This window comes from Sturnus vulgaris, chromosome 21 (assembly GCF_052056855.1).
Source record: "Sturnus vulgaris isolate bStuVul1 chromosome 21, bStuVul1.hap1, whole genome shotgun sequence".
NCBI lineage: Eukaryota > Metazoa > Chordata > Aves > Passeriformes > Sturnidae > Sturnus > Sturnus vulgaris.
The window spans coordinates 9,244,370-9,265,117 of record NC_142263.1 but is presented as its reverse complement, the minus strand read 5'-3'; the positions used below and the strand labels follow the sequence as shown (position 1 = coordinate 9,265,117).

The following is a 20,748-nucleotide window of genomic DNA, read 5'->3' as shown; positions in this document are numbered from 1 at the left end:
CCTCAGCCAACAGCTGGATCTGCAGCTGCCTTTAGTGCCTGCTCTGGGGTTATTTACACTCAGCCTTCACCACAGAGTCCAGGCTGGGCCAGGCTGGAAGGGGGCACAGAGGGTCACTGGTGGCACCTCCCTGCTCAGGCAGGGCCATCCCAGAGCACAGGGCACAGGATTGTGTCCATGTGGCTCTGGAATATCCCCGCTGAGGGACACTCCAGCCCCTCCCTGGGCAGCCTGTTCAGGTTGGGCACTGCCCAGGGCAGAAGTTCTGCCTCCTGTGCAGGGGCAATTGCTGGGCTCAGTCCCTGCCCGTTCCTCTGGTGCCACTGCTGGGCCCTGGAGCAGAGCCTGGGCCCTGCTCTGGCCCTCCCTGCACACAGGGACACCCAGGGCTGAGGGTCCCTCTCAGCTGGGGCTCCTCTCCAGCCTGAACAGCCCCAGCTCCCTCAGCCTTTCCTGGGCACCGAGATGCTCCAGGCCCTCCTCATCCTCACAGCCCTCCAGTTTATGGGAGGTCTACAGAGCTCCCAAGTAGGAAGAAAGCAAGGAGCAGATGATTTCAAGCCCATCTGCCAATTTCTGGATAATTTAAAGTCATGAAGACTAAGGAATCCACATACAATCCATATCTGCAAAAGTATAGCACAGACCTTTGCTAAGGTCACCACTTTTTAAACACAGATTGAGTAAATCTGATGAAAATGTGTTTTTTAAAGCATTTGGGAATCTGGTTCTGGTCTCTTACAAGAAGGGCAGTTTCAGAGCAGGTTTGTTAGCACAGCAGTCTGTAATTGCCAGCCACCAAATAACATCCCAGTGCATGAGACCATGAAAAGTGTAGTGACAGCACCTCTTCCTCCCTCTCACACATCACTGCTGTTACTGTGCCACACACAGCTACAAGCCTGGAAGGTTTCTAAGGAGGTGAAACCACAGAGGGACTGTGGGGCTCGTTTGGGTGGTGCCTGCAAACCCCATTTGGGGAAAGGCTGTGGCTCCCCAGCTGGCAATGGCACACACTCAACTCTGAACCACCAGCAAGGGGATCTTCCTTCTCCCCCAGGTGTCAGTCCTAGGAAAACAGCATCAATATTAATAGAAGACAAAAGGATGCAAGGAACCCTGCTGAGTGTACACCACTGGGAGGTGCAGAAGTTCACACTGGGAAAACGGATCATTAATGGATCTTTGTGAAATTTGTGTATTGTAGCAATTTTCATCCAAGAATCTTAGAATGCATTTCAAATGTCGTCCAGCCTCAGGCAAAAAAAACCCCCAAACAAAAACATATTGCTGTAGCATTGTTGTATCTACATGGAAGTGAAAGGAGATGTGGAAATTATGGAAAACATGGAACAATACCCAAAGAATGGGCTTACTTGGCATGATAAAATCCAGTGGCTGCAAGCAGAAGTGAGAAAAAAAGTTGGGTTATAAATAGGATGCTAATTTTTAACTGTGAGGGTAATTAACCACTAGAACAACTTCCTAAGGACTGCAGTGGTTTCTCAATTACTGGCAATTCAAAGTGAAGACCAGATTTATTTATTTTAAAGATCTGCTCGAACGAGAATTAATTACATCAACTCCTGCTTCCCAAGTGCTACAGCAGCTCACTCAAAATGATCCAAATGATCTTTTTTGGCATATTGCTCTTGGATCAGATTGGACAGCAATCCAGAACAACTGGGGGCACTCACAAGAAAATGCAATTGCAATTGCACTGGAGACACCATCCCTGTTCTCAAAAGGATCAACATCTCAACTTAGCATCAACACAGGGAAAACAGCCCTTGGATAACAATTTATCCACCTGGGGTGCAGTATTCAAATTCCCCTTTACAGTAACAAAAGAGAACAAAAGTAAGATGGGGCAGCACCAACTTAAAACTTAATTCTTTTGTAAAAGGCACAGCCATAAAATACTTTCTAGCATACAAGACACATATGAGACTCTTCATCCATTGGGGGGATGTTTGTCTGGGGCTTTGCTGGGTTTCCTGTTCTCACACAGAGCTGGTACTCTTCCCACATCTCAGAATGTTATTAACTCATAGACTCAAGATCACCTTGATACAGTGGAACACAGGGAAATATAAAAAAAATTTATATTCTGGGGGGAAAGGGATAACTGGGTAAAAGAGGGAGTTCAGCAAATGGCCAAAGTGTGCTGTGAGCCCACGCTGGAAATGTCTCCCCTTCCCTCTCCCAGCCCTGGCTGTCCCACTGCTGGACTTGGTTTGTGTTTGTAGCTGTTTGGTTGTTTTTATTAAATGATACAACACTCCTTTATTAACAGTGTTCAAACAGCAGGACAGACAGGAGCATCTCCAGCTGGATGTGGCTGACACACAGTACACACAACACTGCAGACTCCAGAAACCCAGAACTGAACCCTTCCATTCCAAACTGCTCTCCAGCTCCTGTGGTGCTTTTGGAGGCTCTGTGATGGCCCAGTGACTGCTGCCTGTGCAGCACCTCCCTGCCAAGGCAGGCAGCAGCTGAAGGGCTCCACAGCAACATGCCAAGACATTCTGTTTGCATTTCCATTGTCACTTGATGTAATAAGTGTTGATCTCAATTCACTAAACATTTGTGTCAATTTGCCACTCCACTTGGTTTAGTTTTTAAGGCATTTCTGTTGCATTAAAAAATGGCATTAAACTATAAATTAATTAGTTGGTTTACAAACTTAAGGTACATTATTATCCTTCCAGCTCTCTTCTGAACTGCATCTTCACATTTTTTCAGTGATGTGCAAGGAACAATTTTTACCATTAAAATGCAACTTTCAGGAGCTCTCAGAGGAAAGCCCATCAGAGCCAGCAGGTGCTGGAGCATTCCAAAGTGCATTATGGACTGTATTTATAGGAGCTGTCTAGCCATTTAATGGGTTCTTGAATGATTTGCTTAGGTGTTTACTTTTCCTAAAAGCAGTTTATAACCTCTGCTCGTGTCTCTGAAGTCCCTCTTCAATCATTCTGAAAATGCACCAGAGGGCAGTGAGAGGGAAGGACTGCAGTTGCCCACCTTGGGCTCTGTGCTGTGCTTGCCCCCAGGATGTGCTGTCACAGAAATAGGCCATGGCTGACCTCGATATGGGGCCGTGTAATTCCCTGACGGATTGAGCTCAGTAATCCCCAGTGGAGACACTTTCACTGCCTTCAGTGCATGTCACTCCTATACCTCCATGCTTCACAAAGCTGGACTGTACAGAAAGGCATTCAGCAAAGTCAAATATTGGCTCTTTGCACCCAGCCTTCAACAGATGCTTTTGTAACCATGTTTTCTGAATGGGACACGTTCCCTTCTGCTATCACCAACAAGAGTTTGGGGCTGCTCCTCTTCCCACCTCCCTCTCTCCCATCCATTAAGAGTGAGAATCTGGCAATGGCACTGCTGCCTCTGTAATCTGTCACCTCGAGGCCCTTTCATATATCAATGTTTGACTGCTTTCTATGTAAAACAGGTCATTAAGTTAATCAGAAATTGACTACTACTACAAACACCTTTTGAATAAGGTCAAATTAAGATAAAAGTCCTTGCTCTTTTCGTCTCTCAGCAACAAAGACTATAACCAGGCTGCTAAACCCACCATTAATGTCAGTGTGCAGATTAAATGTCATTAAAGGCAATTTGTCACTTACATACACACTTATCTCAATCTAATAATTAGCAAAAGGTCAGGCAGATAAACCTGTGTATTTCAATTCACAATAAATTTCAGCTGCAGGAAATGACAAAATAAAAGTTTAACCGTATATACATGTATTTATGTTTGAAATATATGTGCATAATTAAATCCAGGAGAAAAGAGTAATCTCTGGTAAAGACCTAACTGGTTTCAAGCCCCTACTCTGGCACTTTGCTTAAGCTGTGAGGAAGCCAATTGCATGATCATGGATCAAAGTAATTCCCCAGAGGAGCAGAGGAGCCTTTGCTCAGGGTGTGACAGCCAGAGAAATGGGTCACGGGCACTCCCCAGAACCAGCACCACAACTGGCACCTGGCTTGGTCCAGCCAAGATGGGAGCTCAGGTGAATAAAGAGCAGGTGAACAAACACAGTCACCTCCTGACCTGCAAGGCCACTCCTTGCTTTGAGGTGTCAGCACCCTGAGCCCATGTCAGGAGCAGGTGCCAAGGTCACCCAAGTGACAAAACAAACCTTTAATTCCACAGCCTGCCATCTCCACACCCCCAAAAAAGGCTCAGGTGTGCCTGAGCAGTGCCAGCTGCAGCTCTGCACAGGCAAGGAGGACACCAGCACACCCCAAGCTTGTGACTCCTTTTCACCTCAGTTTGTAACCCAAACTTCCCTGACAGAATTCTACACAACCTGTAGAAAATGGAATTGTCACAGGTCGGTTTTGGCAATCATGGCAAATCTCCTTTAAATGATGCCATGGCAGGTTTGGCTCAGTGAGGAGCACAGGGCAGGGCTGGGAGCAGGCAGGGAGCTCTGCCCCATCAGTCCCAGCTCTGCCCATGGCACAGCCCTGCTGCAGGGCCTGGCACCTGCCAATGACCAGCTCCAGTGTGTGCCAGCCTGGCCACCAAACCATGGGATGCTCCTCTGTGGAAAAGGATAAACTTCAAATCTCTCAACAGACAAAATCCAAACAGCTTCCAAAATAACACACTCCAGAGCGGATAACTTTACCAGTACCTGAGTCCACGCTACCATTGGATCCTTTCCAGCTTTTCCCACCCAGGTGTACAAATTCCTAAGCCCAATTCCTGTTCACAAACCATGCTCCCATTGAATATTTCAGACTTTCCTGACTCCAATACCCATTAACAGTTCATTTTCAGTTCCTTCCTGTGAGGATACAGCTGTGATATGGATATTAATAACTAAATAGCATACAGAGACAGGACAGTATTTTTCAAAGACATTTTAAATTACTCTGGCCATGTTTTGTTTGTTTTATTTCACATTGGCAGGACTTAACCCATCTTCAGTGTCTAGGCAGGTACTTCCTATGGCAGTGCAATGGCAAATTGTCAGCACTCAGCCTCTCTCTCTGCTTCTAAGAGAGCAGGGACACTTATTTAACTCAGGGTGATGATGTGTTGTTTTAATCATTCATAGCAAAGAAAGATGGTTTCGAGGAATCATACAATTTACCCAGCTTCTTGTCACAAAGGTACTTCATGATTAATGGAAAGTAGATGTGTGAAACAATATATTACAGCAAAACAGGATTTTTATGTCTCTTAGCTGGATAAATTTCTGGACACCTTATTTAAAAAAGAAAAATAAATCACAGCAAGCATGAGTTTTAAAGGCAATGACAAATTCCTCTCAGCACAGGCTTTTAAAGCTTCGTTTTAAAGCGCTGGATTTTTTTTTTTTTTTTTTTGTAAAAGGTTTACGTAGGGATGGGACATAGCCTTAAAGAACAACTCAACCTACTGTTTACAGAGAGAACTGCTGCTCTGACTGTCTGACCGTCATCAATCAAGCCCAAAGCCTTGCTGGGTGGAAAACTCTGCTCATCCATTATTCATGGGCTGCACCATCCATCCCCAAAAGGTAAACAATTAAAAGGAGAAAATAGAAAGGATGGTAGGGGACAGAAACAAAGTCATCTTCAGATTATTAGATAGAATCTGAGGGAGAAAATGTAAGGAGATGAGTGGGAGAGCTGAGGACAGATTCAAGTCTGACTGCTGGCTAATGAGAGCAGGGAACAGATCCCAACAGCAAACCACATCCACAGGTGGGCTCTCATCTCAAGTCTTCTTCATATCCATACAGAAGATGATATTCCTATACAGCATCACAACAAAATATCCCCAAATATCTCTAAAATAGAAGAAAAATGCAATTTTAAAAGAACCAACCACAAACACAGCTGCTTCAGCACTGTCTGATCCCTTTAACTTCAGGCTCTGTCCCCAACGTGGAAAGAAAACCCATCTGTCCCACCTCTCATTGTGTGACAGGGAGGCTCCTTTTGGCACTCCAAGTGCTGGCTGGAGCAGCTGCAGGAAAAGGCCTTGGGTTTCCAGAGAAGACAGTGATTTTGGACTTCTCAGAGGTTTGGCACATTTTATTGTAGGATGGACCTTGGCATTAACACTACAAAGCAAACAGCTGAAGGCCACTGTACTCACAGACCCCCAGCTCCTGGGAACTGAGGCTGTAGTGTGTTTAAAACCTCCCTGCTTTTCTCCTTATGCAAGTGCATTAGCTTGCACCACCTGAGCAAACTGATCTGCAGGAGACTGATCTGAAGAAGCATGAGTAATTTTTATCTGGTGTTTGGTTTTCAAGATCATCTATGGGCTGGAGATTCTACCACTGGGATCTCAGTGTCCTACAATATTCATCTTGGTGGGGAGTATGTGCAGGTCTCAGTGTCCCCTCTGTGCCCAAACACATCTCTGCCAGAAATCTCACTCTCTGCTAATGCAACAAAGAAAAGGGAGCACGTGTAGGCTACAGGATTACAAGGAAAAGATTAATCCTTCAGCCTGAGGTCCAAAACATGCACCCCAAAGCCAGTGAGTGGAGATGGATCCAGGTCATTTCACAGCCCTCAATAATGAACTTTCTATCCCAGCACAGACACAGGAGACAGTGTCCTGACTGACACTGACATTATCATTTGCTCACCACGGGTTTATATCCACAAAGTATGAATTCCTTCCCCTCTTCTAAGCAGTGGGAGGATGTGAAGGTCAGGCTGAAGCAGCTTTCACACTGCTCCACTCGTACTGCTCTGCCTGGCAGCCCCAGCACCTTGGGAAGGTCAGGAGTCTGTGAGAACAATGTGCTACCCCACAGCTGTGGTCAGGACTGCTATGTTTAAAGGTTACAGTGATTAAGCACTGTGATTAATTTAGTCACAGCAGAATCAATTCCACTCAACTACTAATCTAATTTACATCCTGGAGAGGACTCTGCTCTTCCCTGGTCGGCGTGGGTTTGAATTTAGATTCATTTTTCCCTAAGAAGTATGTTTTGAGGGATCCCACTGCAATTAGCAAATGTTTTGACAAAGCTAATGGGAGAGTTCTGTCTCTGTGTCACTGCTTCCTGTCATCTGCCCTTTCATAAACCACAGTCAGTTCCCAAACCTCCTGAGTGTGATCTGGATTAAAGGATCACCGACAGAGGAGCATGTTTGGTGTCACTACCCCACAGTAACTGCACTATGGCAGGGAAGCCAACACCATACCTTGGCTCAAAATGCCTGGACAGCATCAAAAGCAGCACAGGAACAGGCCAAGGGTGGGGATTGTCCCCTCTGTCCTGTAATTGTGAGACCCCACCTGGAGCCCTGTGTGCAGCTCTGGTGTCCTCAGCACATGGAGGACGTGGAGCTGCTGGAGTGAGTCCAGGAGGCCACAAAGATGCTCCAAGGGCTGGAGCCCCTCTGCCATAAAGGAAAGGCTGAAAGAGCTGGGATTGTCCCACCTGGAGAAGAGAAGGCTCTGGGGACACCTTAGAGTCCCTTCCAGTGCCTGAAGGGCTCCAAGAGAGCTGGAGAAGGACTTTGGACAAGGGCTGGAGTGCCATGACAAGGGGAGATGGCTTCCCACTGCCAGAGGGTAGGGATGGATGGGATACTGGGGAAGAAATCCTTCCCTGGGAGGGTGGGCAGGCCCTGGCACAGGGTGCCCAGAGCAGCTGTGGCTGCTCCTGGATCCCTGGCAGTGCCCAAGGCCAGGCTGGACATTGGGGCTGGGAGCAGCCTGGGACAGTGGGAGGTGTCCCTGCCCATGGTAAAGGGTGGAACCAGATGGGCTTTAAAGTCCCTTCCAAGCCAAACCATTCTGTGATTTTTCCCCAGTTGAACAGGATCCCTTAGGAAAGATTTATTCCTAAAAAACAAGATATGTTTGTCAGACTCAAAAAAGTGATGAAGATTACACAGGGGATGTAAAAGCAGGAAATGCAGGATAAGTGTAGGCAGATGGGTCTACTAAAGCAGGATTCTGGTAGCCAGAAAGAGGAAGAGGGGATATATAGTGAATTCCCATTAAAAACAAACCATGGGACTCTACATGTCAGTATGTATTGAGTAACAGGCAAATTATTCTATTATATTCGGAAAATTCAATATTATTTTATTCTGAAAAATCACTGCCTAAGTTAGAGGTGAGTGCAAGACAGACCTTAATGCCACTCAGCCAGACATTCAGGCTGAAAGAGTTACAGTTCCCAGGACTGGCAGGAACATGTGATCTTGAGAAAAGCCCCATTCAGGAGACAATACAAAGAAATTATTTTAACAACTATTATTTGGTCAGTGTATGACTGGAAGTCACTGGAACATTAGCATACCTGCTAATTTCTAGTTTTCTTTCTGAAAAGTCATTTCCAAAATTTATCAAGAACTTCTTTTCTTTAGGGAAGCATGGGAATGGCTGAAAATCACAAGTGTCTCCTCTGAGCAGACCAACGGGAGAAAACAATTGCTCCCTAAACCTACAATGGATTTGCTCCACCACAACTGATACAACATTAGGATACCTGCAGCCAGTGCAACCTGAACCCTCACAGAACACCCCTGCTGAGCAATCTTTACTGCTACCTCCTTCACCTTCCTGCAGAAATACCTTAAATTATGGATACATCAGAGCAACCTGATCTGCAACGCCCCCGGCACATCCTGATTCCCATCACGTCCGTCTCCCTTTCAGCCCAAGTGCTCCTGTGTTTCGTCAATACCAGCCTAGCACACCTTCAAATATTTAGCTTAACTTGATCTTCCGAGCTGCAGCAGAGAAAAGCCAGAGTGTCCTCAGAGCGTTTGTTGAACAAACAATTGATCCCAGCAGAGGATGGCGGCTCTGCTGTGGCCCTGGGCCGCCCGCGGTGACAGCTCTGTCACTTGGCAGGGGAGGCTGCGGCGGGGTGACAGCTCCTCTCATTCCTTCATCAGCCGATGTGACTGAGTGACCTTTTCCAGTCTCAGCAGCTGCCTCCCTTCTTTATTCAATCATGGCAGAAAATAAGTCCCTCGGGGGAAATCCTGCCCTTTCCGTGATTTGAAATGACCGTGCTTGTCGTTAGGCCTTGTTTGCTAAATGAGCTCGTGAGTGGTGGCAGAGGGCACGTGGCTGGTGTGCATGGGACATGGGACATGGGACATGGGATGTGGGACATGGGACATGGGACATGGGGCATGGGACATGGGATATGGGACATGGGATATGGGACATGGGACATGGGACATGGGGCATGGGGCATGGGACATGGGATATGGGACATGGGATATAGGACATGGGACATGGGATATGGGATATGGGACATGGGACATGGGATATGAGACATGGGGCATGGGATATGGGACATGGGGCATGGGATATGGGATATGGGACATGGGGCATGGGATATGGGACATGGGGCATGGGATATGGGATATGAGATATGGGGCATGGGACATGGGATATGGGACATGGGGCATGGGGCATGGGACATGGGATATGGGATATGGGATATGGGGCATGGGACATGGGATATGGGACATGGGGCATGGGACATGGGATATGGGACATGGGGCATGGGATATGGGACATGGGGCATGGGACATGGGATATGGGATATGGGATATGGGATATGGGGCATGGGACATGGGATATGGGACATGGGGCATGGGACATGGGATATGGGATATGGGATATGGGGCATGGGATATGGGGCATGGGACATGGGACGTGGGATATGGGATATGGGACATGGGGCATGGGATATGGGACAGGGGATATGGGACATGGGATATGGGATATGGGATATGGGATATGGGGCATGGGACATGGGACATGGGACAGGGGATATGGGACATGGGACAGGGGATATGGGACATGGGATATGGGATATGGGGCATGGGACATGGGGCATGGGGCATGGGGCATGGGACATGGGACATGGGATATGAGATATGGGGCATGGGACATGGGACATGAGATATGGGGCATGGGACATGGGGCATGGGATATGGGATATGGGGCATGGGGCATGGGACATGGGATATGGGGCATGGGATATGGGGCATGGGATATGGGGCATGGGACATGGGATATGGGATATGGGGCATGGGACATGGGGCATGGGACATGGGATATGGGACATGGGATATGGGACATGGGGCATGGGACATGGGGCATGGGATATGGGATATGGGGCATGGGACATGGGGCATGGGATATGGGATATGGGGCATGGGACATGGGGCATGGGACATGGGATATGGGGCACGGGATAATGGAGAGCTGGATGCTCCTGGGAGAGCCTTGGAAATGCTCTCAAATTCCTTGTCAATATTTCACCTCCCCTCGAGGGGGTTCCTACGAGACCCCAGGTCGGGGAGGTACCCGCTCACCTCGGGGTTTTCAGAGAGAAAGAACAAAGTGTGGCAGCATGAGAAATGGAATGTGTTCATGCAGCTCCACAGACACAGTCTGTTCTTCACAGTGGGAAAAGAGAAATGCCCTTAATTAATAACAGTGACAGAGTAAAGGGGTTTCAAGTAGCTTTGCCATAAGCCTGCTTTGCATCCCTGCTCATTTATCAGGCTGGCTGTGGCTGCAGGCACGGGGAGATTGCCATGGCCCTCATTGCACCCAGCCATTAGAGAAAGCAAGTAAAATTAAAAAAAATAAATAAATAAGTTCCATGCAATGAGCAGTCAGTTTGGAATTGCAATAAGTCTGCTCTGGCTCAGCCTCTGTCTGCTCCATGCCCCCTTTCTGCATAAAATTGAGCAATTGAATCTTACCAGCACAAATGCTTCAGAAAAGTGAATTTCAAAGTTGCTCCCAGTATTAAAAGAATCATTATTTACATATTCACAGAATTACTTTTGCTGAGAAATCACATCCACACAGCTAATCACAGCACAGATTTATTTTTGGCACAAGGACTACCTGTCTTTAAGTATTACCCTGGTTCCCTCTCTGGCACTACATGAGCCCCTTCCACCCACAATAAATTACAATAAGCTTCCTTAGACTGTCTCATATGCTGTATACAACCTTTACCATCAAGAGCTGTCCTACATGACAACACATCTAACATGACAAGTGAAATTTTAATATTTGTGATTAACTCACAGATTAATAAAAAAAAAATTGTAAGACAGAAAGTTTGAGCAACAAGGAGGAAACTGCAACCCCTCTAATTGCAACCTAGGCTAAGGGGAAAAAATAGGCTAAAATTATTCAATGTATTTTTCCTGTAAATCATTTACTGTACTCTAGCAGGTACTGCAGGACAGGGCAGGTAATTGCAGGGCCACAGGAGGAGTTGCAGAAAGAGCCAGAGGAATGTGCAGTGCCTGGGCTCTGCCCTGCCCAAAGCAGTCTCACTCATGACTCTGAATGCCAGTTCCAGTGCCCCAAGGAATTCCATCTGCTCTCTGCTGAAAGCTGCTTTCCCAAAAGCATGATCTGTGCTCACCTCCTGTAGCCAGTAAATGCATTTCCTTCTGTGCACTTGACACGATGATGGCAAACGGTGCCCTGTGCCCAGCCAGGCTGGGGTTTGGTTTTCAGCTCCTTCAGGGTCATTCCTGCCCAGCTACAGAATCCTGTGAACCATCAGGCTGCTTCACAGAATAAGAGCTTGAAGCTGCAGTGGCCCAAATTAGAGGGAGAGCTGAGAGAGGGATGGTTGTCAGACAGAAAAGCAGAATTTCCCAGCACAAAGTGCTGATGGTGCTCGGTGCTGCTGGAACCTTTGTGCACCTTGCCATTATTGAGGGATTACAGGACCTTCTGTACAGCTGCTGAGCCTGCCAAGCCCCAGAATGCTAACCAAAATCCCACACAAGCTGCTGAAATCTTCAGGGGGTTTTACAAGACAAATTTCAATAATCCTTTTAAGTGCTTCTTTAGAATTGAGCATGAATTTGCCAAATCCAGGGTAGCTTATTCTTCTTAAATTCATAACACAACTAACTAGTGCTACGTGCCTTGCAAGAAACTCTTAGTGCTCCCTTGAATAAATGCTGCAGAATTTCAATATTCCCTAACTACTTGATATGAGAAACTGGGCTGCAAATCTTGGGATTGCAGACAGCATGAATGGTACTGTATATCCTAACTTTGATCAAGCAGAAAAAAACGGATATTGATGAACAAGGATTACACTCAAGTTCGGTGTTCCCACCTCTTCAAGGAAACCATTAGCACTGATTAACTTTGCAGACCAGAAAAGTCTATAAATACCAGAAAGCAGTTATCTGTGAGGTGAATATTTTTTCTCTAATTCTGTTTCAAATTAATAAATACAAGGTTAGGTCAAAAAAGGAAGATTGTTTCATCAGGCACTAGGAGGAATTCTGAACAGATGAAGGAGAGTGAAGGAGAGCAGGAACCTAGAAAAGTATGATGGAACAAAAATGGAGGCAAAGGAGGGGGGAAGAAAACAAAGAGGAAAATTAGTTGATGAAATTAAATTTTGTTACTAAAGGAAGAAGTTAAAAGAAAGTCATCCAAACCTCTAAGTCCCTCCTGCAACTTTCTCACCCAATCCACTTGACAAAGCACCAAGAGTCATATTGCACCCCTGGGACACTGGGGAATAAATGTTCCCCTATATCCAACCCCCAGAGCACAGAACTCTGTGTGCCCTCCCTCCTTAGGGCTGATTCTCCTTGTCCCCTCTGCCAGCACAAACACACAAACACACACAAACAAAAGTGCATTTGATACAGAACAAAGCAAACAAGCCAGCACAGATCTGTATTTCCTTGAGACTGAAGTTTGATTTTGTGTAGTGGTACAGGCCCTGATCTAGACACTGGGTCCCCAACAGGGAGATCTTGACCCTTCACATGCAGGAATCCTCTATTTGCTCAGAGTGAATTTTTTGTTTTCCATTTGATGTCTGGATACTATTTTCATCCTGCCTGTCCTTACAGAAGCAGATGAGATTGGAATCTGCCTCTCCTATCACATGAAAAAAGAAAGAAAAAAAAAAACCAACACAAAAAGTGGATTGGATCACAAGAAAAAAAAAATCCAAAAAACAAACATAAGGAGGGAGCCCTGTGGGTGCCCTTAAGAAGACAACGACAGTCATGGTCCAGAGGGGGACAGCAAAGGGGATTTCAGTGTGGATTTCAGTGTTCCAACTCTGAGCTTTCCAATAACATCACGAACCTGACCCTGTGGTGTTCACAAAGCTCTGATTTCCCTGCTGGCAGCTGGAGACTGCAGCGCTGGTAGCTGAGCTGAGAAAATGTGCTCTAGAAGGTCTCCAAGACAGGGAGAAAAAGAAAATAAACAGTGAGCCCCATGGTGTCACTTTTATAGTCACTTCTGTGACAGCAGCCACGCTTTTATATGGCACTCAGTAAACAATTCAGAGCAAATGTTTTTTTGGCTGCGGGAAGAGGATGCTCTTTTCAGCACAGACAAACAATGCAAAGGCAAACAAAGAGCAGAAAACAGGATGGCTCATTACTACCTGTCTTTTTCCAATTACACTTATTACTCTGGAGGTGACAAGACTAATAAATGGGCAACACAGTGCAAATAAAAAATACATATTCACTCTGCAACAGTATTTTCTGAGAAAAATATAGAAACACCCAAACATCTAAACACCACTCATTAGGAAAATGGGCTCAACCCTACAAATCACAGATCTCATCATCAAATGGACATTGCCATCATACCTTTGACACAGCTTTATCTGCACTGTGCTCACAGTTTAACTCTGCAAGGCAGGACTGAGGAGCAAAGCTTGTTGTACAAAAGAAACCACACCAAGGGCTCTTCGTGAATTTGCCTCTCCCAGCTGAATCCAGCCTGCTTTGCCATCCGTGGGGAAGGAAGGGGTGTGGGCTGTCTGCTCATCTGCAGCTTCCCCACCTCCAGGTATGTCCAGAAATCCTCATTTCAGCCCTTAGCACTGCAGAACCATCAGAAGGGCCACATCCCCACACTGCAAAGCAGGTGGAAGTCAAAGGGAATAAAGTAATTACAAGCATTTTGTGCAGTCATTTTTGAGATGCTAGAAGTCGTTTCCATTTCTTTCCATACGCAGCTGCACTGGAATTATTTGTAACAGGTTTGTATTCCAGGAATACAAAGCAAAAATGCACTTCTGTGCTATAGTACCACATTGGAAGGGACAAAACCCCCTCTAACTCCTATAAAGCTGCACCAAATTCACACAAGCAGAGGAATCCTGTAAAATCACGGCCAACATTCTGGAAGCCCTCAGACAGGAATACAGAAGGCTTCTGGAAACATTTGTAACTGCAGCTCCACAGTGTATTTTCAAAGCATGTCAGAACACAAGAGGAGGATTAAGTTCCTTACACTGCCACCTCCTCCTCCTCCTCCTTGCAGGGATGACACTGCTAACAGGATAAAGTGAGTGACAGGGTTATATGATCATTACATAAAGGTAGTACACATGCAAAATCCTCAGAACATGGGAAAAAAATTATCAAAGAGGTTGCACCATCTGTCTGTGGAGAAAAAAACAACAGCTGGTGCAAGGAGCTGCAAGATGCCAGCCTTGCGAGTGACAAGATGGGAAATGACAGGAAACAGCTTTTCACTCTTCTAACAGCAAAAGAAACGTACAGCCCGTGTTCTCGTGTTTGAAAACCTCCAGATGCTGCCCTCTTCTCACATTTCCATATCTTTGTTCATGCAACATCTGAGAGCTTTTCTATTTTTACAGAGGGAGGGGAAGAAAGCACAAAGCCATCAAATGTATATATATTTTTTTTTTCCTTGTGAGAGGATGTTGAATGAATTTTAATCGTGATCATGAGAAAAAAGGAAAAGAAAAATCAGCAGTAATTGATGTGAGAAACCTTTGAAATTTTCTCCTCCTCAGAAGAAATTGCAATGTTTGGCCTTTATAAAGGCTTGTGTATGATAAATATTAGCTTATTCTGAGGCTGATTAGGCTTTTAGATTGATTCAGGACAGTGCTAAGGGTCACCATAAATGAGAAAATCATGGAATCCCAGGATGGTTTGGGTTGGAAGGGACCTTAAAGATAATCCAGTTCTGCCCCCCTGCCATGGGCTGGGACACCTTCCACCAGAGGAATGTTTTATGACATCAGCAGGTAACAAATCCCCCAGAACAGGTACCAAACCTGTGCCAGGGGTCCCAAACATCCCAGGCCCAACACATGGCCCTGGGCTGAAGGTCCCAACCTCCCCTGTTTATGCAGTGTTTTTAAGGTGTTTGCCAACACCAGCTGTGTGTTGAAGGAAGGGACATCACCAAAATCCATCCCACAGAATCCCTGGGAACCCCAGCTGGGACCAAGGGCTGGGGCCCAGCCACGGATCCTGGCAGGAGCTGGTCAGATCTGACCTCGTGTGACCCCACAAACCCAGAGTTATTTACCCTGCTACACACTCCCAACAGAAAACACTCTGGGAAGTCAGGGCCCTGGAGGAAAAGGAACCCTTGCCATGGGGTGAAACCCGAGGGCAGAGGCAGGGTGGGCTCCTTGCACACAGGGTGCCCCAGCACAAGGCTCAGGGAAAGCTCAGTGTGAGGACAACACTGATCTGTGGATCAGGGATGGATCTGGACAGCCTGAGACTGATGATTTCTGCCTCCCCAGAAAGATTAGCCCTTGGTTCATCCCAGTGTTTTGCAGCAGGAGATAAACTCAGATTATTCACTGCAGAGGGAAGTGAGGTATTTCTGCACAGCAAAGCAATATCCCAGTGCCTGATCTCAGCAGGAATCACAGCTTCACCTGGTGAAAAATCCAGGTGGAGCAGATTCAAGATCCTACTCCAGGTGAGGCAGGATGGGTGTGAAGGAGGCAGAGAACCAGTCCTATTTTCCTTATCTGATCCTTGAGCTTTTTCCAGCTAATCCTTCTCACAAGAGCAGTTATGTTTTCTGAGCCAGGAGTAAGGTTCCCAAAAGCCATCATGGCATGAGCACCAGCCCATTCAGAGCAAGTGAAATCATAAAAAAAACCACTATAAGCATCATCAAGCTTGGAGAGAATTTACAAGGTGGTGTTTATTTCTACCTTTGATTCTCTACATGGTCTCTACAGATCAGAGTACTTAGAAAACATAATTATTTTAATTAGGAGTAATTCAATTAGAATATCTTATTGCCAATAACATTGCTAATAAGAAATGAACACACTTGACTTGTTTTTTTTTTTTTAAATCTTACCTTTGGGGACTCTCTGAACACTTTCCCAGATGTGGAAATATTCCTTTGATGTTGCATGTCTAATTCTTTCTCCTGTAGGGTCTGATTCAGTGTATACTTAAGTCCACTCTAGTTTTTCCTCTGCTTCCAGAGGGCACAGGACTGTGCTGTTCCACACTGCTGTATGTCAGGAGGGATATGTGCTGTAACTCCCTCGCAGGAGAACAGTGAAATGAGCACCCTGTCTATGAAAATGGTGATGCCAATTAGGTCTGGTGGAGTAACCACGTCAGTAAAAGAGTAAAAACCACCCCCTGGAGATCCCTTGCTGGTGGGTCTTTGACAATAATTCAGGACTGTGCTTTAGGGCTCTTCAACGAGTCCATCATAGTGAGTGACAAGAGTAATAACAGTATTTTGCTCTAACAGCACAAGCCAGGCCAATTTGGGAACGTGCACGCTGGGGTATCAATGTGAGTCCCTGGAAGTGGCTGCTGGAGTCACAGGACAGCACCCAGTGGTTTCCAGCTGTAACCACAGCTGGCTTATCCCCGAGGAGATGGGCACCCTTGGGTCAGGGAGTTCTCTGCACCCCTCTCTGGAGCACCCTGGCTGTTCTGGAAACCAGGAACCACCATCCCAGCACCCAGGGGACCTCCAGTGTCACAGATGAACCTGGGTGCACTCCAGTTTGTGCTGTGGGGGACAGGGATGGCTGGCATGTCCTTCCCAGGGCTTCTCCTGCAGCCACCCGGGACAGCCAGGCTGGTGTGAATTTCAGCCTCTGGGAACCAGCAACCTGAGACCTGTGCTCACATTTGTACACCAACAGAAATCACACAGAATATTCCACTATTTCTAACCACTTTCTCTGTGATCCAGCCAGCTTGCCTTGGCAAGCAGAGCTCAGCTGAGCTGTGGACAATTAGCTGCTTTACCCACTTCATGCTCATCCTCTTAACCAGCAGCCAAAGAATATTTTAATGCTGATCTGTCTCAGCCTTAGCTGTGACACTCTCCCAGCATAGTACAGCTCGTTTTAGATTGTACTGAACAATAAAGGGTCCTGTTATCCAAGGGTGGTACTTGAAAGCCTATCTGCAAGAACAGATCTCATTATTTTAATTAAAAGCTTCCACGTATTATTTTCTGAGCTAACAAATATGGCCATACTTGTAATTACGGAATCACCAAATATAGTCTCAAGATCTTGTTAATAATGATATCCTTTTTAAAATCTCATAATCTTAAAAAAATGTTGTAATTAAGTCACCAAGCAACTATATTTGTCTCCATGAAATAAAGCCAAATCTACAGATAATTGCAAATAACTCATTTCCCAGTGGATTAATTTTTTTGTATGCCAATTAGGCTCACAAATCTCAAGCTGTCACCTTCATCTCCAGACATGCAGCCGGCTGAGAGCACAGCTATAAACAAAACAGCCCAAGTGCCTCTTGTTCCCTCAGTAAGAAAGAAAATTAAGTTAGCAACACACATTTGTAGATGTCAGCCCCCCGAGAGAGGAAAAGGGAGGAAGAAGAATATTTGGATGTAGGACAATTAAAACACTTTGGCTTTTAGGAAGCGTTCTAGGAAAGTTCCTGAGAGACTTCTGTGGTTGCAGTTTTGGGTAACAGCTGCCTGGAGACCCAAACCCACACATGACACACCATCCCCAGCCATGGGTGGTTTTCTCCACCATATCCCAAGTCCTGGGGGCCCTTTGTGAACCTCAGCCAGACACAGGCCCAGATCTGGCACAGGAGGGCTCGTGGGAAGGGGCACTTGGCACAGGCAGGGCTGGCAGGAGCCACAGCTGGAGCTGCTGCTGCCTCCACCTCTGCCCAGCAGCTCCTTTGGGAGGGCCCAGGGGCAAAGCTGTGCCCCATCCTCAGCACCTCCTGCAGGCCCTCCTGTCACCTCTGCTCTTCCACAGTGACCACCAAACGTGGTGCTGGGAGCTGCTGACACCTGCTTGGGGAATATTCCAGAGCAGCAGCAAACAACCATTCCTTCAGAACACGCTGGCAAGACTAAACAATTGTCCCAATCAAATCAACAAACCAGCTTTGCAGCCTAAAAAATTCAGAAGTGTTTTGCAGCTCCTGCTTAGGTGCAAGGGAGTCCCTTTGCCTGCCCCTGCTCAACCTCCTGCACTCAGACATGCAACCTGCCCCAAACAGCTCAACAACAGCAAAACTGCCCAGAAGCACAAGCTCAGGGTAACTGAGAGGTTACACACTCATAGAAAAGGGGAACAACTCTGTGACAAGTCTCTGTTTCAAAAAATAATGGCACACAATTCACAAAACTTGAAACTGAGGCACAGAGATGTGAGCTGGTGGCCCAAGCTGAACACACCTTTAACACCTGCTCCTTGGTCCAGTGTCTGCTCCTGGACAGGTGCCCCAAAGCCTTGAAGCTGCTGAGGTGAGGGTCTGGGAAGCCTTGGGGGACACAGGTTCCTTTGACTCACTTTGTCCTTCTCTGGAGTGGACATTGAATGTTCCCTCACAAAATCCTCGTGCCTGACAAGTAACCAAAGCATTTCCCATCATCTACCCCTGCTCCCATGCTCAAGTCACCCAAGATTCCCTTCAGCCCATGCAGCTTAATTCTTAATTCCTATCCCATTCCTTTCAAACAATCCCTGACTTTACTCCTGCAGGGAAAGGGCACACCAGGTAGCCTGGACCTCTGCCACCTGCACTGCTCCTGTGTCTAAAACATTCAACTTTTCCATCCTTGTCACTGTTCAGCCCCTCCTGGGCCTGCCCAGCTGCATGAGGACACCCCCATGCACACACCTCTAGAAATACTGCTGCCAGGGTGGCCCTGCATTTGGTTAGGAGGGGGAAGAGGCCAATTCTTGGGGAGAGCTGAACCCAAAGGACTTAAAGATTGCAGAGGAAAAAAATAAATCCTGTGGAAAGCAAAATTGCTAAGATGGGATATACTCCAGTATCTATACTCATAACCAAGCCTTCAGAAATGCTGATTAATCCCTGCAGCCTTAAAGCATTGGAGGTACATCTCTGTCACATTTCTGAAACCTTGGCCACAAAGTACCTTTGTAAAGATGCAAACAACAGCCTGAAAAGCACATTCTCCCCTTTGTCAGCATCACTGTAGGAAAAAAAAAAACTAACCACAAAGTATTTGTAACAAAACACATTGATAGTCATGTAGGTATTTCATTTTTTTTCCTTCCTGAATTTAACAAAAGCCTGGATCTACCACTCAAATTAAACAGTGTGCAGTAAAGCATAAAGTCTGCATTCAACAAGTTTAATTACTGTGTAAATGAAAGAAATTATTATTCATTCATGACATTTATTTCAGTTCCAGTGCTAGCTGCCTTTATAAAGTGGGGTTGGGGGTGCAGGGGGAGGAGGAGGCCGGGTGTATAATTACTACTATATTTCTTTGCCAAACATTAGTGAACTTAAACAAAAAGTGCTTGTTTTCGTTGGAGAGGAAAAAAGCATGTGAGCTATCATGGCTGGATCTCAGGGACGCCCACAGCCTTGACACGGTGCCAGGCTCTGCTAGGTACCCCAGTGCTGGGGAGGCTGATAACACAGGGCTCATTGAAGGCAAAGCCCAGCTCAGGACTCGGGTGGGTCAAAAGCCACCCAAACGATGGGAGCAATCCAAGGCAGAGCCCCTGGGCAGGAACGGGAGCCACTGTGCGACATGAAAGATAAACTGGCAGCTGATGCTATCGGGGCCGGCCAACAATGCATCTTTTCTCATGGATTTTCACAGGGCTTAAACTTCAAACAAAGCAAAGGGAAAATAAAACCCTCTAAGCTGATTCAGATCAGGCATTTTTGGGAGTTTGAAGAAGGTGAGGGAGAGGCTGCAGAAGGATTCCCTCCTTAGAAGATACCATAAACCTGAAACACTTCTTCTGCCTCATGCTGTGTGTTGTGCTGATCCCAGGGGAATAGCTGTTACCTGCTCTGATCCACCCAAAACACCTGAGCTTTCCAGAGAGCACTGTAAACAAATTCTAGTGACTAATCAAAAATATATTTTTCCTGGGAGAAGCAATTCCTGTACTTTCCTGGTCCTCCAACTACCAGCACTTAATCACTGCATTACAGGAGAGATTATGCTCTGGCAGAAGTGGCCTCAGTTTACTTTAGGAAGGAAAAGAAAAAAAAAAAAAAAAGGAAAAAAAAATCAACACTGGGCCACACAAGTTGTATGTAAGAAATTACAGTTGATGTATTTAGATAAGTGGAAGGAGCAGGGATGATCCTGGAGGTCAGCCTAAGTGGGGGAATGACTGCAGTGACGTTTCACATCCACATTTAAACATTCCACTTCTGTTGTGCTAGGCAGAAAAATGCATCCTTTTTAAAAGAGGGGCTGTAGAGAGCTGCCATGGCTGCCTTCCACAGCCAAGGCTGTGGGGTGAGCCTCTGAAAGCCCATGGAGTGTGTGCACTCAGCTGAGGGAATAAACAGGACTAATTTTTTGCATTTCAGAGTAACACATGTCAGAGTCAGCTCTGATCTCATTCCCGATTCCAAATGAGTCTCTCTGAAGTTTGTTCTCAATTCCTTGCTGAACCTAATCAAGCCAAATGGAACAAGCCATAATCCAAGCAGAATTCAATGAAC

General features: G+C 46.3%; 1 protein-coding gene across 3 annotated transcripts in view; it reads right to left on the bottom strand.

Moving 5' to 3' along the window:
- The window catches only part of AUTS2 (activator of transcription and developmental regulator AUTS2), a 764,728-nt gene that overhangs the window by 473,830 nt on the left and 270,150 nt on the right, over positions 1–20,748 (bottom strand). The window lies entirely within an intron of this gene.